The 25,268-nt window shown below is 41.1% G+C and overlaps 1 protein-coding gene across 2 annotated transcripts in view; it reads right to left on the bottom strand.

Moving 5' to 3' along the window:
- KCNQ5 (potassium voltage-gated channel subfamily Q member 5) overlaps positions 1–25,268 on the bottom strand; it is a 630,518-nt gene that overhangs the window by 564,358 nt on the left and 40,892 nt on the right. The gene's annotated exons all lie outside the window — the stretch shown is intronic.

Below are 25,268 nucleotides of genomic sequence, written 5' to 3' on the forward strand. Positions count from 1 at the left end.
GGTGTCGGGGGCAGGGTTGGGGGGAGCATGTAGTCTCTGCTGGTGCAAAACAGGAGTTCCTGAAATTAGAAGACGCTTACTCCTTGGAAGAAAACTTATGACCAACCTAGATAGCATATGGAAAAGCAGAGACATTACTTTGCCGACTAAGGTCCATCTAGTCAAGGCTATGGTTTTTCTTGTGGTCATGTATGGATGTGAGAGTTGGACTATGAAGAAGGCTGAGCGCCAAAGAATTGATGCTTTTGAACTGTGGTGTTGGAGAAGACTTTTGAGAGTTCCTTGGACTACAAGGAGATCCAACCAGTCCATTCTGAAGGATCAACCCTGGGATTTCTTTGGAAGGAATGATGCTAAAGCTGAAACTCCAGTACTTTGGCCACCTCATGCGAAGAGTTGACTCACTGGAAAAGACTCTGATGCTGGGAGGGATAGGGGCAGGAGGACAAGGGGACGACAGAGGATGAGACGGCTGGATGGCATCACGGACTCGATGGACATGAGTCTGAGTGAACTCCAGGAGATGGTGATGGACAGGGAGGCCTGGAGTGCTGTGATTCATGGGGTCACAAAGAGTCGGACACAACTGAGCGACTGAACTGTACCTGACAAAGCAGAGAAACTGAGAGGTCACATGTGATGACCCTGGTCCGGAACAGGCTGGGGGGCGGCGGCTGGGAGAACCAGTGGGCAGAGAAGACTTGCAGGAAATGACATCAGAAGCCTTTGTGTTGATATCCACTGTACAGGTCGCTATAAACTCCCTAAGCCTCAGTTTCATTATCAGCAAAATAAAAGTGCTAAAATCTTACCCTATAGCTAAGGTTTTCTCTGAGGACAGAAAGTGATGATTTATGTGGACATGTTAAAAAAAAGAGAGAGAGAGAGAGAAAGAGAGAGAATTGTTAAGAACAATTACAAACCTAAGCTCCAGGCAATGTAAATCTGTACATTTTAACATGATCACTCAGCTCATCATGATTGTCACTTAACTAATGAGCAGCTAAACAAACTGGAGACAGTTCAAAGACAGCCAAGCCCTGTTAGCAGAAGCCAGGTAAGAGGAAAGCAGGATGCGTCTCACTAGAAGCTTGAGTCAAGGCTCCCCTGGAGCCCAGACTCCAGCAGCAGATTGGGTGTGTGGGGGTGTCTCCTCCTCTAACCACAGGTTTCTCATGATGCGGTTTTGCTGAGCACCCAAAGGTCTGGAGGGGAAGGCTTGTCTTCCCAGCGCAAGCCCTTCAGCGTGAGGGCTGGTTTCTGCTCTCACCATCTGCGTGAACGCTAATTGCTCTTAATATCCCTGCTTACGGAGCTGTGATAAAGACGCCCTGCAGACCTGGTTGTACAATGGAAAGCAAATCAAATCAAACGTGGAGAAGCAAGCCTTTTCCATCTGCTGCATCAGGTCCAGGTGGACACTATGAGGTCTGCGGTCAGTTGTGGTTGGGGACAGAGCGGTCCCTGGCAGGGGTTCACACTTGGTGGGGATGCACTTAGACATGGGGCAGCCATCAGCTCCTTCTGTCAGCACAGAAGCTGGGGCGTGGCCTCTCACTTCCCCTCCTTTCTCTTTGGCAAGTGTGAGAAATTAGTGGTATCTTCCCCTTTCCACCTTGGTATTCCACCAATTAAAGAATCACCGGAGCTCAGAAGCACTTCCCACTCCATCTCCTTCCTTATAGCAAAGTCAGAGGTACCAGGGGTCATTCACTCTCCACGGGAATCGCTTCAAACAGCTTATCTTCTTGGTTCCTTAAAGAGACAGACAATTTAATAAAAACCGTCAAGCGGGAGGGGTGTACGGGCAGTACTTTGGGGGCTAGGGCATTGAGGGGGCAAGGGATGAGGGAGGGACTGTCAGAGCAAAGAGCGACAGGGCTTCTTAAGGAAGGGAGGTGAGTGGGTGGAAGAAACCAAGAGGATTGGGGGTTGGGGTCAAAAGGAAAAGAATCCATGTCCTGGTTTGTAAACTGGAAATAATCAGAGAATCAGAGCAGTGCTAGAAGTTTGGACGATGACGTCCTCTGGGCGCAATCGCCCAGCAAGCCCTCATGCCTGCTTCTCACCCTTCACGCTGGGGTTTCCCAAACACGCAGGATCCGTGTGTTCTCTGCGATACCTAATAACCACACAGGTCACTCCGCGTGCACCGTGCGCTACAGAAGCATGTAATGAGACGAGCAAAGCTTCACCACCACTCCACGTTTTTTTACTCAAGCTCTTTGGTGCACAATTAGTAAGCAGTATTTTTAGAAGCTTGTGATTTGCAGTAAGTAATTGTAGCCTAGAACTCTTTCTTCTATTGCCACTCGCTAAGCACCCACTTAAAGTATCAGATCACGAAACTCACATAAATTGAAATTTATGTTTCCTTTTGGTTATCTGGGAAAAATCCAACAAAGACAATGAGGGGAACATAATGCTAATTTCTACTCTTGGTTTCATAATACTACATTGATTATTTTCAGGCTTAATTTGGTGCACAACAATTAAAAGAGGTATTTCCTCTTATATTGAGTTAATGTGGATTTTTGCAGGGTGTGGTTTACAACCAATGAATTTATACTATCAAACGTCAGGCAAAGGAAGGAAAAACAAAACTAACTTGTGAAGCCATTTTCATAAGAAAACAAATTCTCCTGTTCTCTTTTGCCTGAATAATGGAAGTCAGGGTTTTTCTTTCTAAAGGTTCATTCTTTTCACAAGCAAAGGCAAGAGTGGCATTGTCCTCCAGTGGCAAATTAGCATGGATTGCATTCTTGCTCCTAATCTTCAGATTTTTAGTATGAAAAAAATATATGACCCAAATATACATCAGTTAACTAATAGACCAATAAAATATCTATCCATACAGTGGAGTATTATTTGGCAACAGAAAGGAATTACATAAACACTAATCATGCTGCACCACAGGTGGGCCTTGAAGACAGTATGTGAAGTAAAAGAAGCCAGACCCAAAAGGCCACATATTGCATAATTCCATTTATCTGGTTAATAAATGGCCATTACAGGCAAATCCCTGAACAGAGAGAAACCAGATTAGAGGTGGCCTAGGGCAGTGGCGGTGGTGGGAGGGGTGGGGAGTGAGTGCAAATGTGCATGAGGTTTCCTTTTGGAATGAAGAGAATGTTATAGACTTACATAGAGATGATGGTTGTACAACTCTGTGCATATCCTAAAAACCGCTTAATTTTATACTTTAAAGGGAGGAACCGTGTGGGTATGTGAAGTATATCTTAATACCCTACATGGAACATTCTTGCCTGTCATCGTCATGATATTCCAAAACAAATATTCACTGCAAGCTTACCTTGTGGGGTTCAGTGAATTCTGGAGTGAGAATGCATTGGAAAAACAAGTTTAGAAATCTTTGTATGTAAATCTCAAGTTGGTTTCCATAGTTTTATCAACAAAATTTCCTGCCAGTTTTGAAAAAAATTGCCTTGGGTGACTCTCTCCTTTTATTGGCTTTTCTCATAGGATAAAAGAAGGGCTTTGCATTTCTTTTTTTGTTTTTGTTTTTGGAATGAAGTGGAATAAAGATGGAATTAAGTAATATATTGTGTCACTTCCTGAAAGCAGCCGAAGATCAAATGTGGAACATACCCAAAATGGGAGAAAAATACTTAATAGCACACATTAATAAAAAAAAAAGACCTTGCAAATTAAATGTTGTTCCAAAGACATCCTAACACTTACTGTAGCATCACACACACATGCTAAGAAAATGCCACGTTTTTATTTTAGTCTTCTAGCAAACTAATACAAAGAAGTTTTCCAGATAAATAATAAGAATAATGTAATTTTTTAAAAAAACATACACACACATTATAAGCAGTGTCACTTTTGTCTTTCTTTTCTTTTTATTGAAGTGCAGTTGGCTTACAATGCTGTATTAATTCCTGCTGTATAGCAAAGTGACTAAATTATTTATTTTTATATTATTTTCCATCATGGTATATCCCAGTATACTGAATATAGTTCCCCATGCTGTACAGTAGGACTTTGTTGTTGACCCACTCTATATATAATAGTTTGCATCTGCTATTCCCAACCTCCCACTCCTTCCCTTCCCCACTTTTTCATTTCTTAATGAAATGCATTTGGGGGTGTGATTAATACTAGATTTTATGTATAATGTGCAGCAATGTGGCTTTAGGAGCACAGCCCTAGGGTCAGGCTGATTTGAATCCTGATGCCCCCACTAATGCCCTTGAGAAAGTATCTTAATTTCTCTAGTTCTCAATTTCTCCATCCATGAAATGAGGATGAGGACACAGGGTTGAGAAAATTCAGTATGATACTTTTAAAGCGCTTAACATGGTGCTCGTTTGGGGTTGAATTAATGGTGTTATCATCATCTTTGTCTTTTCCTTGGCATTGCTTAATGTTCTTTTATAGGGTCATTTCTTATTCCAGTGACTTTTCTGATAGAATCCCCAGATTTCAGCCAGAGAAGCAATGATACAGACCAATTCAATCCCATAGGGAGACACTTTCTTCTGTTTTTCTCAAAAATTCAAATTGTAATTCCAAGAAACCACTGATCCTTTTTGCTAATAGGCCTCAAACCACAATTTCATCAAGTCTTTTTTTTCCATAAACAAAGCCAAACATAATATCTGGTTCATCTGATTACACACAGAGGAGCTGCTATCTGAGTACTGCCCTATCACAGACGATAATGGCAGTCATTACTAACCACCCGGAAAAACATCACCTAAAGAAGACATGTGGTCTCCATCAACATAATGAAAAATGAAAAGGACAAAGCAAGGCTACGCCTCCCACTTCATGTGTTCATGTCTGATGAACAGTTCAGTAGTGTTACAGCCAGTCAACAAGTCGCTCCGAGGTACTCACTGTGTTCTGCACATGATGGGTGTCCAGAATAAAAGTGGTCTTCACTTGAATTCCCTAGTTATTGTGCCAGGTATCATAGATACAAACTAAGGTTAAAATCTGGTCCCTTCCCTAAACCTTACTCTGAAATGCACCATTTTCAGAGCAAAGCCATTGGAAAGTGCTTCAAAGACAAGATAAGGTTTAGTCCAGGGAAAACAACTTCAGTAAAATGTTCCTGCCAGATACATTTATTCTTTGTGACATCACAAATGGATCACATTCCAAGATAAATTTAAGTAGTTTAGAAAAGTTTGTGGTGTGCCAAATAGCTAGTAATCTTTACTACAAGATGCCTCCCTGTCAAAAAAAAAATTATTTTATGCTATCCTAATATCCTCATTCCTGAGGTTCCCCATTTCTCTGGGAACCATCCCACCTGCTCCATCCCTGGAGCTCCTCTCTTCAGGTGATCTTAAACCTAAGGCTGGTGCTGGTGTTTCTGGAGGGCAGAGCCTGGAAGGACTGGCATGCAAGCTGGCTGCTGATGGGCCCAAAGTGAGTAACCCCCTGGCCTGTCACATGTCACAGCTGGGGAGTGGGGCCATGGAGACTTCAGAGACTAGTGTGACGGGTGTGCATCTGAGCCCATGAACCAGGTTTTGGGTGAGCAGTTGTTAGGAGACAAAAGGAACTGAGACTCCAATACTGAACTAATTTGATTTAGAAGCTGAAGGAGATAAGCCTTAAACATTTCAGAGCTTGCTGTGGAGACAGACAGACACACACACACACACACACACACACACACACACACACACACACACACACACACGTGTCCACACATAGACACATACACAAATTAAACCAAAAACAAAGCTGACAAGAGAAAATACTAACCAAAATGCAATTGTACCCAAGACCTAACTATACTCTGCTATCCAAAAAACTGCTTTGGATTTAGGTGAACAAGATCTCCTAACATGCAGTTCTGTGTAGTCTATACCAGGCTTTTGAATGAAAACAAAGTGAAAGATTTGGACACATCAATTTCACCTCCAAATAAGAGGATTCGAAAATCAGAATTTGATGTCAAATCAGGATAAAGTCAGTGTAACAAAAATTTTACCAAGATTTTAAAGAAAATGTCAAATTTACAGGAAGAAACAAAAACAAGATACTAAGGAAAAGATGAGTGACAGAATTTTTTAAAAAGTCATGCTGGCTCATTTATGACAAAACTGCAGTAGAAAAAAAGAAATAGTCAAATTTATTTCTAATTATCAGAGTCTTACTTTCTATCATGTCCAAACAGAAATCCTTAATATTCTGTTTTAATCTAAAATCTTACTCCAGAAATTCACTTTGCAAGCTACGGATATGGCTACCCTAGAGAGTATATGTGTATTCAGTCGCTCAGTTGCGTCCGACTTTATGATCCCATGGACTGTAGCTCACCTGGATCCTCTGTCCGTGGGATTTCTTAGGCAAGAATATTGGAGTGGGTAGCCATTCCCTTCCTCAAGGGATCTTCCCAATCCAAGGATCCAACCTGGGTCTCCTGTATTACAGGTGGATTCTTTACTATCTGAGCTGCCAGGAAAGCCCATATTATACTATATACTATATTATATATATATATTGTTTATGTAGTGTATGTATATATATGTATATAATACTATATAATATACTAGAGAGTGTACTAAAAAGCAGAGACATCAATTTGCTGACAAAGGCCTGTATAGTCAAAGCTATGGTTTTTTTGTTTTTTTTTTTTAGTAGTACTGTATGGATGTGAGAGTTGGATCATAAAGAAGGCTGAGTGCTGAAGAGCTGATGCTTTTGAATCGTGGTGTTGGAGAAGAATTTTGAGAGTCCCTTGGACAGCAAGGAGATCAAGCCAGTCAATTCTAAAGGAAATCAGTGGAGGGACTAGCACTGAAGCTAAAGCTCCAATACTTTGGCTACCTGAGGCAAAGTGCTGACTTACTGGAAGAGACTGATTCGGGGAAAGACTCAAGACAGGAGGAGAAGGGGGTAACAGGGGATAAGATACTTGGATGGCATCACCCACTAAATGGACATGAGTTTGAGCAAACTCCAGGAGATAGTGAAGGACACGGGTTGCTGCAGTCCATGGGGTCTCAACGAGTCAGACGGGACACGGCGACTGCACAATAACAATGGCTGCCCACCTGCTTCTTGGACTTGGCAGAAAACAGAACTATGCTGTTTTTCCTATGTCATCTATGACTCCACACTGACTCAGTGTAATTGAGTTTATGAAAGAGTGAAATATTTTGTAATGGGGCTTTTATTCCATTACTTCATGAGAGAGGAAAAGAAAAAAAAAAAACACAATATTTCAACAATCCAGGAAAAAAGAGCACCACTTTCCCATGTTTTGGATGTAGCGCATCCTCACACTCGTCTTCTGCTCCTAGTTCATATGCTCGGAGATGTCTCTGTGCTCAAGAGAAGTAACTAACTCTTTCCCTGAAAACTAAATGGGCTGGCCTAACTCAAGGCCAGTTACTCAGCTCCCATGAGTAACCCCCAAAGTCAGAAGATCTTTGTACGAGGTAGTAAAATCACATCTATCAGAGCAGCTGCAGGGACAAGAGGCTCTGAATTTATGTAAACCATTATATAAGGAGCAATGCAGTTTCAAAATCAGTAAGAGGTTCAGAACTAGATATATTTTAAAAACAAAGGAAAGATTACCTGAGTAGACTTTGTTAGACTGTCAGCGATTTACTCCCTCAATTCCAAAGTGGATCGATGCTTCAAAGCCAAGGATCTCATCTCATAAAATCACCACCCTAGAAATTGACAGTATGAGGCAACAGGAATATAAAACCCTAAGGCTTAGTTTAAAAGAATCTCCTACGGTGGAACACAGGACATAAATTCCACAAAGGCAGAGTGTCACAGGGGGTCATTCTGGAAATGTGTGACACAGATTTTCAGAAACTGCCAGGAAAGTTCAGTTGTTACCTCACAGGCAAGTCTCACCACCGTCCACTCGCTCCGTCTGAACCACTGACACTCGGCGTCAGATGGCTGCTGCCTGTCTGGGTGAGAGACGAGGCTGGAAGAGCAAGTGCCGGGCACGAGGGCCTGAATGAGGGCTGAATCAGTGACCCACAGGCAAGGCTGACTTTCCACAGCACAGCAGGAGGCACGGAGTTTTAACCTAAACACTACTCAACTCTAGGATAAATCCACAGAACTTAGAGCTCTTTCTCCAATTCTCCCTGAGAATACAACTTTTAAGTGCACCAGATGATAATTTAATCATTTGTTCCAATGTCCTTGGATAGGAAGTACAATTACCTTGAAAATTTAACAGATTTAAGTTCCTAGCCAAGCTTTATGTGTCCTTAACAGACTTTTGGATATTTACTACTAAAAATCAAGGGGTTCTCAGGCACCAATATATGATGACTTCTGGGAGATATAAACAAAGAAAAAGGTTTGTTTGATTTGGGTTTGGGTTTTTGTCCCAGAAAAATCTGAGCAAAGCAAAAAAAAAAAAAAAAAAAAAATTACTACTGTGTGTTTTTCTTTTTTTAAAGACTTAAACTACAGTACCTTTCATAGGAAAAGATATAAAGCACACCACAGAAAAGAACTTTCTTCAAAATAGTCTCTATGTAACATCACTTTAAGTAAAACTTGAGGTAGCCTGTCCAATTATGGTCACATGCATATTTCCTCACTGATCAATAAGACACACAGAGTGATGCTGCAAACCAGAGAACCAGGAACAGTTGACAGCAAAGCCTTACTTAGACTGTCAAAGGACAACTGGCCACACCTACTCCCTACCTTTTTAAGGACCTCTGTTTAGCATCTTTTCAATCTATCCTCCAACCCAACCAATTCAAAAATTTATCTCTAACTATTATCCAGGCCTTGGGAAGGTAGAAAATAATCTCTCCTAAAAAGCAAAAGAGAACACTGGAGATGGCAGATAGATGGTAGACAGATACCGAAATATAAGTCGATAAAGATAAGGAGGCAAATATAAATAGATCGATCTCTGTAAATAAGTAGAGATAGACGTGAATGATTACATAAATGTTATTCTGTGCTAGGTCACTCAGTTGTGTCTGACTCTTTGCAACCCCGTGGACTGTAGCCTGCCAGGCTCCTCTGTCCATGGGGATTCTCCAGGCAAGAATACTGGAGTTGGTTGCCAGGCCATTCTCCAGGGGATCTTCCCAACCCAAGGATCGAACGCAGGTCTCTGGCATTGCAGGCGGACTCTCTACTAGCTGAGCTACAATGGAAGCCCAGTTACATAGACAGATAGAGAGAAAGATATGTAAATACAACTAGCTAGCTAGAAATATAGATAGATAGATTTTCCTTTCCTTGTTTCTAAAAAGCATCTGAGGGACACTTACTATACATTGCATCATTTCAATGTTCAAATCTTCAAAGACAGCTTATAAGAATGCGGCTTCCGTGGTGGCTCAGAAGGTAAAGAATCTGCCTGCAAGGTAGGCGACCTGGTTCAATCCCTGAGTCAGGAAGATTCCCCTGGAGAAGGGAATGGCTCCCCACTCAAGTAGTTTTGCCTGGAGAATCCCATGGACAGAGAAGCCTGTTGGGCTGCAGTCCAAGGGATCACAAAGAGTCAGACAAGACGGAGTGATTAACGCTTTCATTTTTCACTGGAATACAATTAATAATTTGTCAATCCCTGTCATGTAAACATATTGTAGGAAGACTGGTTGAAGTTCTAGAAATAAAAAGCTGAGTCATGTTAAGCTCTTCCTAGAGTTGAAGTGGAGAACAGGCTTATGACCATCTGGTTGACTTTCATACAGATGAAAATGCTTTGCCCCGGCTTCTGCTGTCCAGAAAACAACATCCAGTGGCTACTCTGGCAGCCCTTTCAAATCACTGCTCCACCAAAGGAAAGCAATCAGAAAGCTGCACATCTGGAGGACGTATTTATCCAGCTCACCCACTTTCAAAGGTAGGAGATAAAGGCTGGCAATGCTGATTTCCATAGTCTAAAGGGATAGCAGCATGTGTCCTAGAAAAGTCTCCCTCCTAGCCCTTGGCTTCCTCCCTCCTCCCCTCCCCTCTGCTCCTCCAGGCTGGACCCTCACCTCCCTTAACCCCTCCCCTCCCCACCCCTTTCCCCACGTCCTACTCCATCCCCTTTCCTTGTCTTCTCCCCCAACCTAACCACTTCAAATGAATGCAACCTTGGAAATAAGTAGGCTTTACCACTTACTGTAATCATTGAGTACATTCTTTGCAACATTTAAAAAGACAAATGGAACACTTGACTCTTCAAGGAGACGAATACACTTGCTGGGTTGTGTATTCTGTGTGTGACCTTCCATGTTGGTTTGTTTTTCTGTAAGTCAACAGTCTTCACCAGGACAATCAGAAGGCCCCTTGCTCACAAACCCAGTACCAGAAATTCACAGAGAGGCACAGAACCCCAAGCCCAGAGGGAGCCCCGGGTCGGGGGAGCCAGGTCCCTGACTCCAGGGTGAGGTCGAGGGTCCCCCGCCAGGGAAGCAGCTGCCACAAGTGGGGTCCGCAGCCTCCCAGAGGGAAGTCAGTTCTACTTGGCAGCAACTCTCAGTGCGGCAAGGTTGTCTCCTTTAATCCGCCTCGCTAACTCACGCCCAGCTTCCCCATTCTGCTCATCATTGCCCACGCTCTGGAGGAGTTTTCAAGGTAGCTTGGAGACAAGACTGGATTACCCGCTTGCTTCTCCTTCCTGCACAGTATCCACAGATCACTGCACCTTTTCACAAGTGCTTTTCCTTACTTCTAAGACTTTTTAAATGGTAATGCTGATATCAATTCCTAAGACTTTCACTATCAGCCTTAATTATGAAACACAACAGTGATAAATATTAGAGACTAATCACCCTTACAGAAGTGAAATAATGAGGGGAATAAATGTAGTGCTTACAAAGTCCTTTTTCAGCCAAATTCTTCCAGCTCTGACAGACGACTACTATTCTTCTCAGATGAGGAAACTGAAGCCCCAGGCGGCTGTCAGATGGTCGACTGTGCAGCCAGGCAGTGCCAAAGACTGACCCAGGATGCGGGGCTTCTGACACAAACCTCTTATACTTTTTATTTCTAAAGATACTAGGCTGCTTATCTGTGACAAAATCTGTGATACATTAATAGGAAATCTTTTGTCTATCTTCTGTTTAAAAAATTACTATATATGTGTATATACATATGCTAACACTTTTTAGAATGTATATACCTATGTATATCTCTATCTGTATATTTATATATCACCACAAAGAAATATTTCCTGCTAAGGATCTGCATGCTTGTGTACTCTGCCATCACGAAGTGGATTGTAAGGAAGCTGGTTGTCATGGTTACTTTGATAATCCTAATACACTTTGCTATGTATTAAGGGGAAAATACTATATATTGTATAAAATTGATGCTATTTCTTGAGTAAATAATATTAAAAAATTTAAACCCAAGAGGCAGCCAATTTTAAAGTCATGAATAAACATGTGTTCACTGTCATTATCTTTTCTCTCAAGAGAGCAAAACTCAGGAACACAAAGGTATGTGGCTTGGCCCTAAGGTTCAAGACCAGCTGAGTAATCCCAGTTACTGGGACTTTATCTAAATGCTGGTAATGAAACCCTATTCTGACAATAAACAAATCTTAAGTCTCCACACAGCTCTGCAAGCCCTCACTGTGGATTCTGCTTGAATCTCAACAGCATCCCTCCTCCTCTTGGAAACTGACTCACTCAGCTTTCTCAGCATAAACATGGTCCACTTGTAGAGGCTGAAAGCTGTGTCCCCCTAAAACTCATCTGTTGAAACCCCAGTCCCAAATGAGACTATTTGCAGACAGGGTCTTTACAGAGGGAAATAAAAGACAGATTTCAGAGCCCAGAATTAGGTGCTAGTGTAACAAATAGCAAAATATGTGGAAGCAGCTTTGGACCTGGGTGACAGGCAGCAGCTAGGATAATTTTGGGGTGCAGGCCAGAGAAGTTCACAATGGCCATCAATGGATCACTGGTACAACTACAGGTGTTAATGGCAATTCTGGTGGGAGCTCAGGAAGATAAGAGATAGAAGGAAAGCTTTCTTCTTAAAGTGAAAGTGTTAGTCTCTCAGTTGTGTCCAGCTCTTTGCGATCCCATGGACTGTAGATCCCAGGCTCCTCTGTCCATGAGATTCTCCAGGCAAGAATACTGGAGTGGGTTGCCATTCCCTTCTTCAGGGGATCTTCCTGACACAGGGATTCAACCAGGGTCACCTGCATTATAGGCAGATTTTTTTTTTTTTTAACCATCTGAGCCACCAGGGAAGCCCTTTCATCTTTTCAGGGGATACATGAATTATCAAGTACGGAATGTTGGCAGAAATATGGAAATTAAAGGCCACTTTGTTGGGGGCTCAGACAGAAATGAGGTACAGATTATTAGAAATTGGGGAAACAGTGCCCTTGTTATAAAGTAGCAAAGAACGTGGTAAGCTATGGTCTTGTGTTTTGTGAAACGGTAGAAATTGTGATTGATGAGGCTAGATATTCAGCAGAAGAAATTTCTAAGAAAAGTATTGAAGGTGTGGCTTGGATCCTTCTGACTGTTTATCACAAAATGCGAGAGGAGAGAGAAACCAAAGAAAGAACTGTTAGGCAAAAGGGAAGATTTGGAAGTTGGGAAAATTCACAGCCTCTCCAAGGAAACACTTGAAGTGTGGCAGCCTTAGTGTATCTATCAGAGAGAGGTAGGTTTCCAGCTGGAGAGGAATTTTGCCTCAGGATGAACCACGCTTTGACTCTTACCCATGTCTGTCTCAGGTGATTCACAAATGGGACTTTGGATTTCAGACTTTAGAGTTGGTTCTGGTCCAGGTGAAGCCTTTTGAGACTGGTGGGATGGAATGAATGTATTTTGTATGAGAGAAAGACACGAACTTGGGGTATCTAGGGGTGGAATGTTATGGATTGAATGTCTGTGTCCCTCCAAGTCATAAATTGAAGCCCCAGCTCTCAATGTGATCTTATCTGAGGGCTGGGCCTCTGCGGAGGTAATAATGTGAAAGTGAAAGTGAAGTCGCTCAGTTGTGTCCGACTCTGTGACCCCATGGACTGTAGCCCACCAGGCTCCTCCCTCCATGGGATTCTCCAGGCAAGAGTACTGGAGTGGGTTGCCATTTCCTTCTCCAGGGGATCTTCCCAACCCAGGGATTGAACCCTGGTCTCCTACATTCCAGGCAGACACTTTAACGTCTGAGTCACCAGTTACCTTTAATTAGGTAGGATAATTAGATAGGATACAGCCCTGACCTGACAGGATTAACGCCTTTATGTGCTACGTGCTAAGTAGCTTCAGTCGTGTCCGACTCTTTGCAGCCCCATGGACTGTAGCCCACCAAGCTCCTCTGTCCATGTAATTCTCTAGACAAGAAGACTGGAGTGGGTTGCCAGTTCCTTCTCCAGGGGATCTTCCCAACTCCGGGACTGAACCCCCATTTCTTACCTCTCCTGCATTGGCAGACGGGTTCTTCACCCCAGCGCCACCTGGGAAGCCCATTGCAGCACTATTCACAATAGCCAATCCATGGGAGCAACCTAAACGTACATGGACAGGGGAAGGGGTAAAGAAGACGTGGTGTACATACACAGTGGAATACTACTCAGCCATAAATAGACCAAAATAATGTCATCTGCAGCAACAGGGATGAACCCAGAGATTGTCATACTGTGTACCAGAAAGCCCGACAAAGAGGCCAGGACTCTGATCAACAGGCACCTGATCTGTGACTTCCAGTCCCCAGAACTGTGAGAAATTTCATTTGTATGGTTTCATCCATCCAGCCCATGGGATTTCCAAGCTGATGAAAACAGTCACCAACCTCAAAGTAATGCAAGGCACATTCCCTGCTTCCATAAATGGGATTTTAATATGTCCCATGACCGTCCTTCTGGGAAACATGGCACAGATATCTTATTACTGGTGATGTTAGTATTCATCAGCTGGTTAACGTGGTATCTTCTGGGTTTCTCCACTATAACGTGACTATGTTTTCCCTTATAATTGATAATCACCTTGATGGGGGGATACTTTGAGACTATGCAAAAATCCTGCTTTTCTTCCAAATTTCATCTAATCCATTTAGCATCCGTCAGCAGACCTTGCTAGAAACAATTGTTTTTGTAGTGCGTACCTAGTAGTGGGGTTTCCCTGGTGGTTCAGATGGTAAAGAATCCACCTGCAATGCAGGAGACAGAGGTTTGATCCTTGAGTCAGGAAGATCTTCTGGAGAAGGGAATGGCAACCCACTCCAGTATTCTTGCCTAGAGAATTCCACAGAGAGAGGAGCCCATGGGGTTGCAAAGAGTCGGACAGGACTGAGCAACTAACACTCACTCACTCACCTGCTGCTGCTGCTGCTAAGTCACTTCAGTCGTGTCCGACTCTGTGTGACCCCATAGACAGCAGCCCACCAGGCTCCCCCGTCCCTGGGATTCTCTAGGCAAGAACACTGGAGTGGGTTGCCATTTCCTTCTCCAACGCATGAAAGTGAAAAGTCAAAGTGAAGTCACTCAGTCATGTCCAACTCTTAGCGACCCCATGGACTGCAGCCCACCAGGCTCCTCCGTCCATGGGATTTAAATTTTTCTTCCTTCTTTTGATCTGTCAGTTTTCAAGACAAACTGATAACTGTATTCCTCTGCAGAGGCACAAAACACCTGAGTTTTCTGCATGTGGAGGTGAGAGGTGAGGTCAGAGAGTGTCTAGGAGGTCAACACAAGTCCAGCAGGTGCTTATGGGCATCCATGTCCAGAGCAGAGACAGACACCAGGCACAAGTAGCTTCTGTGGCTGCCTTAATTTGATTGATGAAGTCCATCACACCCCTTCTCACTCCATTTTATCGTGTGATTCCATTTTGGGGCTGAGCAGCCTGAAGCTTTGTTGTAAATGCAACTGAAAATAGACGGTGGGGGAATGGGAGAAAAGACATCAGCTCCTCACCAGAAGCTGTGTCTTCTTTAAAGAAAAAAAAATTTTTTTCATTCGTTTCTTAATGAATATTTGCTAATGTTACAGTAACTCACATATTTTTAAAGTTGTAATAGTTTATTTGGTGATTGATCTCAGTAAATATTTTAGGAATATTCATCTCACTGTATCTGGAGAAGGCAATGGCACCCCACTCCAGTCCTCTTGCCTGGAAAATCCCATGGATGGAAGAGCTTGGTAGGCTGCAGTCCATGGGGTCGCGAAGAGTCAGACACGACTGAGCGACTTCACTTTCACTTTTCATTTTCATGCATTGGAGAAGGAAATGGCAACCCACTCCAGTGTTCTTGTGGGGAGAATCCCAAGGATGGGGAGTCTGGTGGGCTGCTGTCTATGGGGTCGCACAGAGTCGGACACGACTGAAGCAACTTAGCAGCAGCAGCAGCAGCATCTCACTGTATCAATGAATAATGTAATACCATATTGTGGAAGGTGAAAACAGTAACCTAAAAATTATAAATTTCATTCACCGTTATATTATAACTTTACCTGATACTTTTCTTAATGGATTATCTGCCACTTTATTGTTAATTTTACAATAATACACTTTAACAGTTTTAAGCATAAATGTTCATAATAAAATCATTATAAGGAAGTTATTATAGTTAGTTATTAAAATGTGTCTCACATTTTCATGTTAACAATAAAACTATATTTCAGATCACTTTCTAGGATATTTGAAAATATTTAGAATCTTTTCATATACATATGTATAATTTTAGTACTTTATTATTTGAAAAATGATAAATAACTTTAAAGGCATAAATAAGATTTAAACTTATGTATCTGAATTGATTCAAAATTGTTAATCATTTACCAACCTATTAATGTTTGTGAAAAATATTAAAATTTCCTTCATTTTTAAATGATTTTACTTTATGACACTGACACTCATGATTTGAGAATATCAAGAACTTAGGATAAGGTTTGGCTTCCCCACAAATAAATAAGTAAATTTATTTCATTTGTTATATTCTTTTTATAAACTGCTCAAATGAACAAATATAAATTTAGAGTTGGAATTTCATTAAGGACCTTGATATTATGACATAGGCCTCTATTTCTTTTTTCTTTATTATTATTCGCTTGTGAAAAATGAATGGAATTTAATTTTACATTTTTAAGTGTAGAAATAACCTTATCAAATCCTTGAAGATTCCCATGCATATAAGGGGTGATCATATCAGAAGCTGTAAAATTGTTCTTATTGTATCCTATGCCTGAATTCATTTATGGAATTCCTAGTTTGGAACTGTTTCCTTTAATTTTGATTATGGAAACAAAGATGAGTCAGTAGAGCCAACAGTAGTGAGGAATGTGGGTGATGGGTTAGGGATGCATTCGTGATGAGAAGTCAAACGATAACTGAAATCCTTTTGTGATTCACTGAGTGACTAAGGCAATTCTGATACAATCCCCCAATGGTGTGGCCTCCGGGAGATGCCACCCATAGGTGCATAACCACTGGCACAGAGCATACCCTCTCACAAACAGCTCTTGCTACTTTGCACCAGTGAGGGTAAACAAGGGGAAATCTGGAACTGTGGGCTTTCCATGAAAAATACAGTGACATGGAAAAAAAAAATATATATATATATATATATATACATACACACACACATACACACAGTGATATAGAAAGGAAGAAAGTTGACTGCCTGCTTTGGGCAGTTACCCTGCTTCTAAAGACCTCAGAGAAGCCCCGATTCTGAAAATGGATTCTTACTTAATGGCTGATCTACAATGTGAATAATCCACACTGAGCTAATTACAGGCTTATAGAAATTCTACTGATTCTCTTTCCAGAAATACATGGCAATTCTTGAGGGGATCTAAATGATGACAACAGGGCCTGAGACTCTGGTAATTTGTAAACATCACACTACAAAAATGAACTTTGTCCCCAAATTACAATCTTACAATAAAATATTTTAATGGTTGCAATAGGTAATATATGAATGCTATCTAATATAGCTGCAATAGGTAATATATGCAATAGATAATACACGCAATAGGTGAAAAGGGGAACATTTTTAATTTATAGGCAAGACTTCACTGTATATTTTAAGACTCTGTCTTATTCTCAAAAACAAAATGCTTTTATCCTAAAATATATCTGTATGTAGTACAGGACAGTCCGTCAACCTATCTAATACAATTTCTATGTAGACAACCACTTCATGTTTTTAGCATTCTGGAGAGATTTGTGAGATTATTGACAGACTAACAGAAATAGTGACAGTAACAGTTGTATATTGTCACCCTGTTTATTTAACTTTTATGCAGAGCACATTATGAGAAATACTGCCCGGATGAAGCACAAGCTGGAATCAAGATTGCTGGGAGAAATATCAATAACCTCACATATGCAGATGACACAACACCTAGGGTAGAAAGTGAAGAAGAACTAAAGAGCCTATTGAAAGTGAAAGAGGAGAGTGAAAACGTAGGCCAAAAACTCAACATTCAAAAAACTAAGATCATGGCATCCGGTCCCATCACTTCATGGCAAATAAGTGGGGAAATAATGGAAACAGTGACAGACTTTACTTTTTAGGCTCCAAAATCACTGTAGATGGTGACTGCAGCCATGAAATTAAAAGACACTTGCTCCTTGGAAGAAAAGCTATGTCCAACTTGGACAGCATATTAAAGATCAGAGATGTTACTTTGCCAATAGAAGTGCACCTAATCAAAGCTATGGATTTTCCAGTAGTCATGTATGGATGTGAGAGTTGGACTATGAAGAAAGCTGAGTGCCGAAGAATTGATGCTTTTGAACTGTGGTGTTGAGAAGACTCTCAAGAGTCCCATGGCCTGCAAGGAGATCCAACTGGTCCATCCTAAAGGAAACCAGTCCTAAATATTCATTGGAAGGACTGATGCTGAAGCTGAAACTCCAATACTGTGGCCACCTGGTGCGAAGAACCAACTCACTGGAAAAGACTCTGATGCTGGTAAAGATTGAAGGCGGGAGAAGGGGAAGACAAAGGATGAGATGGTTGGATGGTATCACAGACTCGATGGATATGAGTTTAAGCAAGCTCTGAGTGTTGGTGATGGACAGGGAGGCCTGGCATGCTGCAGTCCATGGGGTCACAAAGAGTTGGACATGACTGAGGGACTGAACTGAACTGAACTGAAAGATAACATTGTTCCACAGATCACGGAGCTTATTTCTTAGTGTCTCTTCACACTGGACTACAGTTGCATTAAAGAACTACGTAGAATTTATCACAGGACCATAAGGTGGATCCAAAGACAGATTTCCCTTTGAGAAAAAAGGAATGTGAAATTATAAATATACAACTGAGAAATTAAATTCAGAACCTTGCAAGGGACTGGTGAGTAAGGGACTCTGAAAATTAAGGTTCATTATCTTTGTGATAAATTTGTCTCTCTCTCTCTTATATACATATGTCTTTGGAAAATGTAAACACTTTGTCTTTTTTTCCCACATCAGAAGTGTTCTTCCATGAACCTTAGGGTGCCCAGTATCAAACCAACATATATTTGGTTCTTTTGTGTCAGCTCCATATAAGCCACCACAAGGACAAGTATAGCATTATTTGCCACGTCCTTTGCCCATTGGACCAATCCCCCATCTGCCTGCTTCCCTGATGTCAGAGACAGTGACAATGTACAAGGCTTTGTTCTCATACCACTTTGGGGTGTGATGATGTAAGGTTGACCTCCAGTGAGTTTGCTCTTAGATCTTGTGAAACCAGAGAAGTTCCAAAGACTGAATTCTAGAGAAACTGCACCACTTCTGTTGGTACTGGGGGGCTCTCCAAGGACCTGTGTGTAGGAGGAGGAGGAAATTCAGGGCCATTTTGCAGGGAGGATGACGGGAGAGTGGGGCTTCAGCTAAAGTCAGCAAAATGTATGGTCCTGAAGGGGCCAGAGGCTCCACACCCTAAAACTGTGGGGGTTGTGACCCCTCCGTGCTTGTGGCAGCCACTACCGATGAGGGGACAGCCCAGGAGGGTGGACACTCTGGAATGGGAAATGGGGGACAGGGGCAGAGGGCAGGGAGAGGGTTCAGATGAGCCTCAGCAGAAGAAGGAATATTTTGAAACCCCTGACCTGAAAGGATGGCCCTCCAGAAACGTATCACGCTAAATACCAAGTATGATTATAATTGCTGTGGTCACTAAGCATAGTCAAGGTCTTCACATCTTTTGACAAAACTTAATGTAATGAAACAATAAGCCGCCTTGAAAATATGGCTGTTTTAATGATCAGGCCACTCAACTGTACCTGCTGAGTTCCCAGAAGGAAGATCTTTAAAATAGTTCATCTTGACAGATTTTTAAAAGAGCACATGGAAACTCACCAGTATTACCCTCTGAGCTTCTCTAAGTTTGGAGAAACTTTGGCAATGATTCTAGATCATCACATTTATAAATTTTAGCTGTCAAAGCAGCCTTGTTTATTTTTCTTACACCAATATTTAGGATGGTTTAAAAACAAAACAAACCAGTAACAATCAAAAGGCAATCTCCAAAAAGGATGAAGAGTGAGCCAAAACATTGTATTTGCTAAATGACACCACGAGCCCTTGCTAGGGTAAGAGAAAAATATCCTGTTAGGTACATAAAACCCTCTTTTCCCAGGAGGTAACCTGAGTTTTTGATCACTTGCTTGTTTCAGAGTGATTATTTGTGAACATTATTTAATTTTTAATTTCTTTTTTGTCTCTCATGGGCTTTGTGTAATGTTATCTACCTGGTAGCTGCTCTACACCTGCCTTTCAATAAATAAAAACTTTCCAGACAAAAGTTATTTATGTCACCACATCACCACCATCCTTCTTGAATGGCTAAAAAGAACAAAATAGAAGTTAAATACAGATTCATTTCTACACAGGGAAAGGACAAGATTCCAGACTTTTCCTCTCATTCCTAGAATATAAGTGTCGATTTTTTCACGGGGAACATTTTTAATCATTAAAAAAGACTAAGCAGTAATTGTGACTAAAGAAAATGAGTTGATTGGTTATGACTGTTCTCAAATGCACACAAGGCTCGGGACACAAACCTGCTAAAGAGAGAAGTAATGATAAATATCGCTTTCCAAATAGGAGAGAAATAGGAAGAAAGATATGAATGTGGCCCTTCTATGGAGTTAGCTACTCTGATGTGATGGACGCAAAAAACCACAGAATGTAGGGGCAGCCCAGGCTTCATCTCAGTAAGTTTATTCTAGCCCATGATGAGATTTGATAAATCCAGAAAAAAAAATAGCATGTATGTGTCAGGAAGTATGCCACATGTTTTACATGCATGAAGCTGTAAAGAACAAACGTGAGAAGATTCAATAACTGGACAAGAAAAGAAAAGCTAGCACCACTAGGTAAGTATAGGTCCATCTTTAAACCTAAGCCTTTACATCCCTAAACCGCATTTGATCACTACACTAGTAACCCAGAATGGTCTATGTGTCATTAAAAATACAGAACAATATCAAAACGATTATCAAGCCTACATCAATGCAAAAGAGCAAAGTCATATAAATGGGAAATAAATGTAAAAACACTGATCCCTATGGAAAGAAAAATCATCACTGTGCTTTTAACTATGTTAGGATAATTTGATAATATAATGAATGGTGTGTTAACTTACATTTTTCCGAGAGTAAATCTCAATTTCAAAATAATTCCTCAAGGCAAGCTTTCACTTTTTATTACTTTGATTCTATAATTCAGCACCAGTGATCATGCCCCATCAGTTGATAAGCCTGCATGGTAAGACTAAAGAAAATTAAGTTTTAAAAGTATATTTGGATGGATAATCATGCCAATTTTACAGTGTCCTCAATTCAATAAATTCATGATGTGTGATTATTACAATTTAAAGAGAAATATTAATCACTTATGCAGAATTTTCTGATTCTAAAACTATAGGGACTGAAGAACATATGAGTGGCTTAGCTCTTGGCAGGGGAGTCCGTCTCACTGTGCATTATGAGTTTCCTTTTGACAGTCATTTAGACATGGCTATGTTAATAGATATTGGAAAAAAAGAAATATATTAGGACTAGCTAGAAGATGATATTTATATTTGCTTAAATTTCATGGAAAATTTGGATTCGATTAAAATTTTTTCACCCACAAAAAAACAAATACTGTATACCAGTACATATATATAGAATCTAGAAAAATGATGCTGATGAACCTATTTGTAAATAGGTGCTCTGTGACAAACCACAGGGACAGGATGGGGTGGGAGCGGGGAAGGAGAGCCATTCAGGAGGGAGGGGACACATGCCCGTGACTGACTCATGTTGACGCATGGCAGAAGCCAACCCAATGTTGTAAAGCAATTATTCTCCAATTAAAAACAAATAAATTTTAAAATGAGTTGCTGATACATTTTTAGCAATGTTTTTCATTATATGCCATTAGTGAAGTTATAATGATTTTTATTCCAATCATCATTATCAGTCTGATAAAATACAGTACTACTATACTACCCAACTGAACTAAAATTGTTCTTTATCTACAATTGCATTTATTTTAGTTCCTGCTAGTTCTCATAAAAAATGGAATTTATTCATGAATTTTTTTGAGAATAGCATTCATCACTTATACACTCACATCTCACCTTAATGAATAATGACTTTAAAAATACTGGGATGGGAAGGAATTTCCTGGCTGTCCAGCGCACTTTCGCTGCTGAAGATCCCTTAAGCCACACAGTGCAGCCAAGAAAAAAAAAAAAAAAAAACCATATATATATATATATATATATATATATATATATATATATATATATAGTGACTCTGAAAAAGTCAACCTTAATACCAGGATTCCAATAAGAACTAAAGTGCAAGGTGAGTGTTAGAACCAGCAGTAGTAACTTAGCAAGACCAGAAAAGCACTGATGCCATCAGTGTCAAGAGAAATACTGGGCATCGACTCAGGATGCTTCCAAGGACTTCGTAAATAAACAGGATGCCAAGAATCTTCATCACAAAGTTACACTTCAAAATATGTCATGATCATTGCTGTCTTTCTTCATTGATAAAAACGGATTATCAGATAGGCCTTGTTTATAACAACCACAGCATGTGAAAGAAGAAGAACAAAAGGAAGGAGAGAAAAACCGAGCTTAATTTTTGACGGTCCCTGCTCTGAATCTGACTGCTTCAGTGTAAAACAAGCTAAGCCAACTCACTCTCGGAGTGATCTTTAGAGAGTTGTTTCATCCTGTTTTAGCTCAGTTTTCTTACGTATAAGACAGTGGTGACAATAAGAGATTGAGCTCAGGATGAAATGAGAACAGGCAGCATACTTCAGCACGGGCTGGGCTATGTGGTAAGTGATCAACACAGGTTAACTTCAGGTATTTCGATTGTGTTCACAACATGGCAGTCAAGTCATGGGAGGGTTTTCAACAGAGGAAATACATGCTCTAACTCAGGTTTTAAAGAGAAATTGAAAGTTGCTCAGTTAAGTGTGACTCTGTGACTCTACAGACTGGAGCCCACCAGGCTCCTCTGTTCATGGGATTCTCCAGGCAATAATACTGGAGTAGGTTGCCATTCCCTTCTCCAGGGGATCTGCTGGACCCCAGGACAGAATCCAGGTCTCCTGCATTGCATGTAGATTCTTTACCTTTTGACCCACCAGGGAAGCTAGGTTTTAAAAGGTTCACCCAAGCTCTGGTGTTGAGAACAAACTGGAGAGGATAGGAGCAGAAGCAGGAAAATATACCTAAACAGCCATGACATTAACTCCCATCCTGAGGCTAGAGCCCATGGTACCAAGTGGGAGGTTACAGAGCCATCAGAAGAATGGCCTCATCGACAGGGCTCAAGCCTTGAGGAAGAGAAGAGACAAGTAGTCAAAATTGTTGATTTGGGGTTTTGTATTTTGTGGAGGAGGTTATGGCTTGTTTGCTGGGCGTCTTTGTTTGCTTCTGCCTGAGTCACCATGAGGATGGAGTCTCAGGCATGAGGTACCCAGATGGGATGCTTACTCAGGTGCAGGTTGGGATGAGGCGATGAGGACCACCAGGAATCTTGTTCTGCACATGTTCAGGGAGAGATGCCCATCAAACATCCACATGGAGAGGTCAAGGAAGCAGATGAAAAAACAAGAGAAGAGGTCAGGACTGAAAATTCCAGTGTTGAGTCACCACTGATTAAATTACGTTGTCAGGACTGAGACTCAAATGTGAGACATCAAGGAGAAAGAAAGCCAACCCAGGTGGACCGTTAACGACAAGGTAGCTAATTTCTCCCTCAACAGGAATTTTTTTTAAACCCCTAAATGATCAGAAGCTGTGTGCATGACACATGTTGGCACTGTCTGGATGGTGTTGAATATGTCTGGAAAACTCACACTTTCAAAGCCTGAGGCCACTGTATTAAAAAAAAAAAAAAGTCACAATTCTAAGAAATGTCTATCAGGAAATGTGTGCATTTGAGTAAGAACACAGGAAGTGGTCAATACTCAGGCAAAAGAGTTCAGTCACCAGCTCTCAACTGGTGATCCAAGGATTACTAATCATGGCTTAGTTGTAAGATTCAAACACCAAAATAACTCTCCACAGTTCAAATGGGCAGCTGGCTGTCGTCCCTAAGAACTTAGCATTTAGTCAGCCAGTTCCTAGGAATTAAGGAGAAAAATCAAATGTGGAGCTGAGAGCAGCCCAGTGAGGAGAAATCTGCATTCCACCGCAGGTTGTCAAGGTGTGGAGGAAGCACAGAGATTGTCAGTCACTGGATTCATGCAGTCCTGGGAGACTTCCCAGAGGAGGTAGCTTTTCAGAAGGTGGAGCTTGCGGACTGAGGATGTGGAGTGGAATAAGACCCTAAAAGAGGTGTGCATGATGAAGAACCCATGTCCACGGGCTTTGCTTTGACCCCTGTAACTGTCCTATTTTTTAACACTGAACTGACTTCATATTACTAAAATTGAAGTAACTGACTCTTTAAGTTGACAAAAATAAATGTACCTGGTGATAAAACACACCCACTTATTTTCAAAGGGTCCTACGTGGGCATTTATTCTTTCAAGACAGATATTTTGAAATGTAGACGAAAACTTTGCCCATGACCTCAGCACAGTTGAGAAGGACTCAGAGGTTCTGGGAAAGCAACTTGGGTGGCTCATCCCACCTCCTGGCCTGCAGGCACCCCAGTGCCTCCATGGCTGGGACTCATCTGAATCTAAGTAGGGGATTAAAGTGCAAACTTCCAGAGAGGTCTGGTGATATTTACATCTTAATGTCACCTGCGTGCTTTGGACTCTGAGGACCTTCTCAAGAGAAGGGAAGGTGGAGAAGTTGCAAGGGTAGATATAGAAAACTTAAACTAATGTCGCTTTATAGGGTGCATTAAATTCTCTAGTAAAATCCTAGCAATTATACAGGTTTGTTATGTATTTATATTAAATGTAAAAGTTGTGACTACATCATAAATCACTCGCAAATAAGCTATGAATTTCTACAGACAAAGGCCTTTATTTGGGGGAGAAGTTTCCTAGCCTTGGTTGTTTTGCAAAGCTAGGTCACTAAGAACCTCCTGGAGCCCCAGGAGTGAACAACCCCATTCTTCCCTCAGGCTCATGCCCATGTCAAAAGTTTCAGATTTAAAACAAGTTATCTTGTTTTGCTCTCAGAAAGTACATGATCAGACTTACTTCTGTTTCATAGAAAAAGGGCCCAGTTATCAGTTATGGTGAGTTAATGAGATCAATTTTGAAAGAGAAAGAGAAATAATACTAAAATCCATATTACCTTTCTAAGACTTCTCTCAGTTAAAACATGACTCAATTGCTCACTGTATTTAGCAGAGGCTAAAAAATGTGTGAAATAATTTTTAATCAGGATCTTTATTTATTTATTTTTGGCTCTGTCATTTTATTGAGCTTTAAATTGTCCCATGATTCATAGGATTTTGGTTAAAAAATAAAATAATTTATTTGAGGATGTTGTGTAATAATGTCCCAAGGCACCTGGTGATGGAGCCAAATGTCCCCTGCATGCTGTGGGTCCAAGCTCACAGCATCATGGCCAGAGCTGAGGGGCTCAAAGCTGACAAGCACGCATGTGGTGGTGAATCCCTCATGGAACATAAAGATCAGGAAGATGAGTCTAGGATGTTCACTTGATGCATAAATGAAAAAAAATTAAACTTGCTTGTCATTAGCCAAAAGGATTAGAAGAGCAAGTCCAAGACTGACTGACTCACTATCTGAAAGCAGCTCTCTTGCCCCTTTTCTGTTCGCTCATTTCTGTTCGCCTCTATCTTTGAAAGACCCTAAATACAAAAATGAGATCACTAATCAATTGAAACTAACTCCTGACTTACACTTTCCTGAATGCACACCATGCCTTTTCTAACTTGTTGATTC

The sequence above is a fragment of the Ovis aries genome, chromosome 9 (assembly GCF_016772045.2).
Source record: "Ovis aries strain OAR_USU_Benz2616 breed Rambouillet chromosome 9, ARS-UI_Ramb_v3.0, whole genome shotgun sequence".
In the NCBI taxonomy this organism is placed as follows: Eukaryota; Metazoa; Chordata; class Mammalia; order Artiodactyla; family Bovidae; genus Ovis; species Ovis aries.